This window comes from Trichosurus vulpecula, chromosome 2, assembly GCF_011100635.1.
Source record: "Trichosurus vulpecula isolate mTriVul1 chromosome 2, mTriVul1.pri, whole genome shotgun sequence".
In the NCBI taxonomy this organism is placed as follows: Eukaryota; Metazoa; Chordata; class Mammalia; order Diprotodontia; family Phalangeridae; genus Trichosurus; species Trichosurus vulpecula.
This window is the reverse complement of record NC_050574.1, coordinates 357,156,929-357,163,500: the sequence shown is the minus strand read 5'-3', so window position 1 is coordinate 357,163,500 and position 6,572 is coordinate 357,156,929. Positions and strand designations below refer to the sequence as shown.

The following is a 6,572-nucleotide window of genomic DNA, read 5'->3' as shown; positions in this document are numbered from 1 at the left end:
TAGATTTGTTTTTCAATGACTTATTTTGAAAATAGAATATTTTTAAATCCTTTAGAAATACCTAAAGACTATATGGTACCTTTAAAGGTTTTGAAAACTCTCTCCCACTCTTATTTTCACCAAGCTTAAGCTATTATGAATATAGAAAGAAATACTAACTGATAAAAATATTTTAATTAAATTTTATTTTCATATACTCATTCTTTCCCTCTTACCTCTTCCCCTGGTGCCTACTAATTGAGAAAGCAAAAAATATGAAATGCTTTACAAATTTGTATCTTATCCTTGCTCAGGGACCATGCTATCTTCTATGTATCTTTCCAATTTTAGTATATATGTTTTCAAAATGAGCACTGAAAAGGCATTTTAAAAGCACCTACTATTTCATTTAAGGTAGGCAAACCAACGGGATTTAACATACTGAAATTTGCCTAATTATCTCATTTGAGAAGAATTGTTTTACACAGGCTTTTGAGGTGTTATGTAAACAGTTAAAGTACAAGAAACATAAAAGATATTTTTAAAGTCCTTTTTATAAAATGGGTCAGGTCTAGTCATACATGAAGTGTTTTGAACATTTAGAGTTTTTGAAGGGGAAAATAAATTAATCTTTCTGAAAATGTATTGTGTCATGATCCTCTATCATTAGGAATCCACCAAAGTTCTCTCCTGCCTGGCAACTACAGTGTCTGCAGCCTAGAATTAAATGGGTCCCCAAGAGTTCCTATTTCCCTCCAGAATATATTCTCTTACCAGGTCCCACTGCTGGCATATATGCTAAAGATAAAAATGGCCCTCAGACCACAGAAGATTTGGCAAGCAAATTGAACCACTTAGTGGTATTAGGCCCCATGTCCTAATTTATCAATGTAAGAATTCCTAGACTTTACCCCCTGATTGTTTCATGACTTACATTTTGAATCTATAATGTGACAGATTGGATAGAGTTCTGAGACTGGAGTCAAAAAGATGCTGCTTCTTATACTTATTAGCTGTGTGACTCTCCAGAATTCACTTAACTTCACTCCTTTTCAGTTTCCTCAGCTATAAAATGAGGAGTTTGGCAGGGAGACCAGACAAAATGGCGGAATAAGAGGAACAAGTACAGACCAACTCCCTCCACAACTATTCCAGTAAAGATTAAGAGGTGTGTCAGAATAAATAATGGTTGAGAAATGCAAGGTACAATCACAGTGGGTCATATTTCCATTCTAAGATTACAAATTCAACCCACAATCAAGTGATCAGTGCAGGATCTGTAGAATAGGGGTGGTCTATGATCACAGACTCAGATCCAAAAGCCCCAAATAATACTCAGTCAACGATGAAGGACACTCAGAGTAGATCATGGGCTCAGTCCTGCCACCTGGACTAAGCTAGTCTAGCAGTACACAACTCAGGTGCAGTCCCAGAACAGGGCTACACCAGCAGCGTGCTCACTTTGAATCAGCTGAGCCTTCCAGCTTGCTGATGGAGCTGAAGCCAACTACTATCTACTAGAGTATCATACAGGGGGAAGTCAGAAACTAGGCCCAAACTAGGGTTTGTAATCTATATAGCTCAGGAGGATAGTAATCAGATGGTGTTTCTGATATGACTACATAGGATCTGTTAAAAGTTTATAGCTACCTTGCTCAAGACACCCTATGATCCATAAAGAAGATAGCATCTAATATAAGAAGAAAATAGTGGCCGTAACCAGATAAGACAAACCAGGAAGTGACATTAGAAGACTAAGTAAAGGAACAAACTACAACAACAAAAAAGAGCTTTTATGAAGCCAGAGATGCCATGGGCAAAAACCCCAAACAGGAGAATAACTCCAAAATGTTAACAAGCAAATCCTCAAATCACTCTGGTATCTTTGCCAAGAAAACCCCAAAAGAGGTCACTAAGAGTTGGACATGACTGAAAAATGACTAAACAAGAAAAATCCAAAATGCAATGGAGAACATAAATAGTACTATATTTTTAGTAATGAACTACAAGAAGTACATGCAAGAGGTATCATCTAGGAAAAGTATGATTAGAAAAGGAGTTGGGCCAGTAGCTTTGCAAGAGGGAGGAATCACAGGTGGGTAACATAAATGCTGACCTGATACATACAAAATAGAAAAATGCTTAAGAAATTTTCAGACATATTGAATGTATCCTCAGAGTAATGTCTCTAGCAAAGCATGACACAGATTGAGAAGTCACAGATCAATTGTGATCTATATTGAGAGAGTAAAAACTATGTCATTAATGTCATGTACCCATTTACAAAATAAAGTATGACAAGTAGGTATCTAGAGATAAGATGTCCATGTCATAACATAATGAATATGTAGGAAACTTCAGGAAAAGAGGCAGGTCCTTGCCCTCATAATGATTGGCCTTGCTAGGAAATATTCTGCTTTCTGGGGTTCAGTCCTTAGTGACCTGATATCCCCCAGAAGTATTTCAGCTTTTCATAGCAAACTAGCACTTTTGTAGTTTTGTTGGGTATATTTATATTTGCACAGTTTGTATCATAGAAAGAACATCATCTGGGGAGTATATCAGGTTATCATTCAGATATACAATTACCTTCTATTTCATCTGGTCTTGAAAATTGCTTTCTTCAACTTCTGAAAGGTAGCAGGCATCACAGAGCCCAAATGAATAGTTTGTTCATGCTATCTAAGCCATGTGTAAAATATAGTTTTCTATTCATCCCTGGGATAAGTGCAAAATAGGCTACATGATCTCACTCTAGTCCATCTTGCTAAAAACTTAGAGGTGGCCCAACTGATCCAGAAGGCCTGAGGTCAACAGGAGGTATCGTGGATAGTGATACCATTACAATCACAGTGCAGCCTTTCACTCTTCTTTTACCAGCAGCACTAGTCTGCCTGTGGGTAACACGGATGAATAGATGAACTTTTTTCATAGACTTGCAAATTCCTAATGGTATAGGTGTTTAGATCAGTCGGTGACTATGAACATGTTCCTGAGATTCATCTAAGATTTAAGACAAAATTTCCCAGTCATTTAGTGTTTGTCATTGTTGGGTGGGCCATAGGTAAGTTGGAAATTACTATGGTAACTTTAGCTTGGTCATTGGGGATTATCTCAAAGTAGAGTTACAGTTAAAAATTGGTCTTGGTCAAGAATCCAGTCACTTTAGCTAATTCCTGAGAGAAACTTTCTGGTAGCTAAAGCTAACTTATCTGTTCTTAGTCAAGTCAAGAAGCATTTATTAAGGACCTACTATGTGCCAGGCACTGGGCTAAATGCTAGGAATATAAAGAAAAGACAAACAATCACTGCTCTCAAGGAGCTCACAGTCTAATAGTGAAGACAACATGAAAATACTTACAGTAAATATTTATAATAAAATAAATACTTACAATAAATATTTACAATAAAATAAAATAAATAAACACCTTTACTTACAAACAAGATATGTACAGGATAAACTGGAAATAATCTCAAATGAAATGCATTCCAACTGCCAACAAAATCAATCTATTTATCCCTATGCTAGTAACAACTGTTTTTTGAGACTTTTCTCCCTATCTTGACCAGGTTTGAAGTACAGGGGACACTTATGGGCCCAAACCTATTACTGATCAGTACTAGAGCTTGATGCTGGACTTAGTATAGATATCTAATCTACCTAGTCTATTGCAACTCAAGAGACCCTCCATAGTAACAGATACTACAGGTATTCACTGCCATGCCTTGGGTTTTAACATCTCTTAAGAGATACTATAGCTGGGAATGAAGCTCCATGGAAACCTGTTTCAGTGTTTCAGGGAGAGCTTCTATGATTACCAATTTGTTGTTCAGTCATTTCAGTCATGAACAACTCTTTGTGACCCCATTTGGAATCTTCTTGGCAAAGGTACTGGAGCAGTTTGCCATTTCCTTCTCTAGCTCATTTTACAGATGAGGAAATTGAGGTAAACACAGTTAAGCAACTACACAGGGTCACACAGCTAGTGTCTGAGGCTGGATTTGAATTCAGGTCTTCCTGACTCTAGGTCTGGCACTCTATCGGCTATACCACCAGCTACCCCTAGCTACCACATCTAACTTTTTGAAAATTCTATTCAGGTTCTTAAGTTACTTATTGTTTACTTTAGGTTAGATTTTTCTCACTCTGAGAGGGGTTCATTGGACTCCCCATTTTGCTATTTTAGTTTTGCTGCGTATGTCTCCCTATAACTTATTTATCCTTTCCTTAAAGTGTTTAGATGCTGTTATTTAGTATATACATGTTATCTACTGATGTTAATTCATTGACTCTAAGTCCTTTCAGCAAAATGCAGTTTCTCAATTTATCTTTTTTATACAAGTCTATTTTTGTTGTTGCCTTATCTGAGACCATGATTGCCACCCCCTGCCTTTTTGAGTTTAGATGAAGCATAATAGATTTTTATCTCTTCCCCTCATTTTCACTGTTTGAGTTTTTACCTTTCAAGTGTATTTCTTGTAAATAATATATTTTTAGATTCTGCTTTCTAAACCATTCTGCCATCCTCTTCTGTTTTTTTTTTGGGGGGGGGGTGATTTCATTCCATTTTCATTTGTAGTTATGATAATTAATTATGTATTTTCCATCCTATCTTCTTATACTTTTTCCCCTCCTTGCTCTTCTCCTCTAAAAAGAAGAGAGTCAAAGAATAGGAATGTGCTCAGCACCAATATTCGATACTGTGCTTAGTGCAAAGAGTTTCACCACTTCCAGTTTTCTGCCTCTCTTATCTTCCCCTCACACGGAATCAAAACACACATTCTTACCTCTTCTTTCTTTCTTTTTTGTTTGTTTGTGAGTCTGTCTTTCCCTGTGTCACCCAGGCTGGAAGTACAGTGATTACTCTTGGGCTGGATACCACTGCTAATCAAGAAGTGAGTTTGGGCTTACAATGTTTCTGATCTGGACTGGTTTGCACTTCCTTAGATGTCCTGGTAGCTATCCATTCCTAAAGGATCACTATATCTGTGTCAGACTGATTGGCTTAGTGTACTATAGCTTCAATTGATTTATCAGCCTAAAGCTCCCTAGGATAAAAGATTAAAAATATGTGCTACCCTGTCTCTGTCTTTTTAAAACCCTCTTCATCATTCCCTCTCTTAACTTAGAGGGGTTTTGCTTATGAATAATTCTTCCCTAAGTCTGCCTTCTCTTTTAGTGTCCCTTTCCTCTATTCTTGTTCTCCCTTGTTTCCCTATTGGGTTGAATGTATACACCAAACTATGTATGTGTAAGTTTTTGTATGTGCTCAACCCTCCTTTGGTGAGTTGAGATGAAATTAAGGTTCAAGTGATGCCTACTGTCACATATCTGTTACTAATTTGTATAGAATTCTGCTTGTATCCCCCAGTTATATGAGATAAGTGCCCTCATTGCTCTTTGATTCCCTTGTATAACCATTTCTCCTTCCTTTCTTCTTTTAAGAAAATCAAAGCAGATTTTCACTTCCAGAAGCCAAGCTGGCAGAGTAAGCAGTAAATAACTATAGCTTTCCCATATCACCTCCAAACAACCATAAAATAGCACCCTGGAACAAATCCTGGAACTGCAGAGCCAGCAGAAAAATGGGGTACAGTCTTTTAGCTTGGGAGACTTGGAGGATCAGCAAGAAACATCTGTTCACTCAGATAAAAGTTTAGCACATTCCAGGATGGAAAGTGTCCCAGCAAACCAGTGGGAGATCCTGAGCCTCAGCGTGGTGGAGCAAGCAAATGCCAACACCAAGACCCCTCACATGCCCTTAGCATAGCCAGGGAAACTGGCAGACTCCAGCTCTGCTTCAGTGTATCCCAGGGCAAACAGGCATTCTCCACTGGCCAGATCTCCAAGTGCTTCAGTGTAGCTCCAAGGAAATGCAGAAAAATCCTGCTGGGCCTCAACACACACCAGATGCCACCATTAGAACCCTAGCTCAATACCAGGTAAGCTGTCATATGCCCTACAGCCTCCAGCAGTGTCAGCTGCCCCCCACCCTACCACCTCAACACAGCACCAGATATGAGGTTCCTCCTTGGGCCTCAGAGCAACATCATTGCAACACCAGCTATATAAGCTGGGGCCTGCAGTCGCTAGCATAAGAATCCTGGGACAGAGACCCTTCCACCCTGGATGAAGAGATCAAATTTATAAGACAGGAAAAAGGTTAAAAAAAGATGAGCAAAAAACAGCAAAGAAAGAATCTGACCATAGAAAGTTATTATGGTGACAGGGAAGACCAAGATATAAACTCAGAAGAGGGAAACAATGTCAAACCACCTATGGGCAAAACCCCAAAGAAAAATGAGAAGTGGTCTCAAGCCCAGAAAGAACTTATTGAAGAGCCTAAATAGGAGCTTAAAATTCATATAAGAGAGGTAGAAAGAAAACTGGGAAAAGAAATGAGAGTGATACAAAAGAATTATGAACAAAGAGTCAATATCTTGGAAAACTGCTTAAAAAGTAGAATTGGTCAAATGGAAAAGGAGATACAAAAATCCACTGAAGGAAACAACTCCTTAAAGAGTTCAATTGGCCAAATGGAAAGAAAGTAGAAAGCTAATTGGGGGCAGCTAGGTGGTGCAGTGAGTAGAAC

The 6,572-nt window shown here is 38.2% G+C and overlaps 1 non-coding gene across 1 annotated transcript; it reads right to left on the bottom strand.

The window, feature by feature from the left end:
• Positions 1 to 248: 248 nt before the first annotated feature.
• LOC118840499 lies at positions 249 to 354 on the bottom strand. Its single transcript, XR_005009688.1, has one exon. It is a non-coding gene; the product is annotated as a U6 spliceosomal RNA (small nuclear RNA).
• Positions 355 to 6,572: the final 6,218 nt, after the last annotated feature.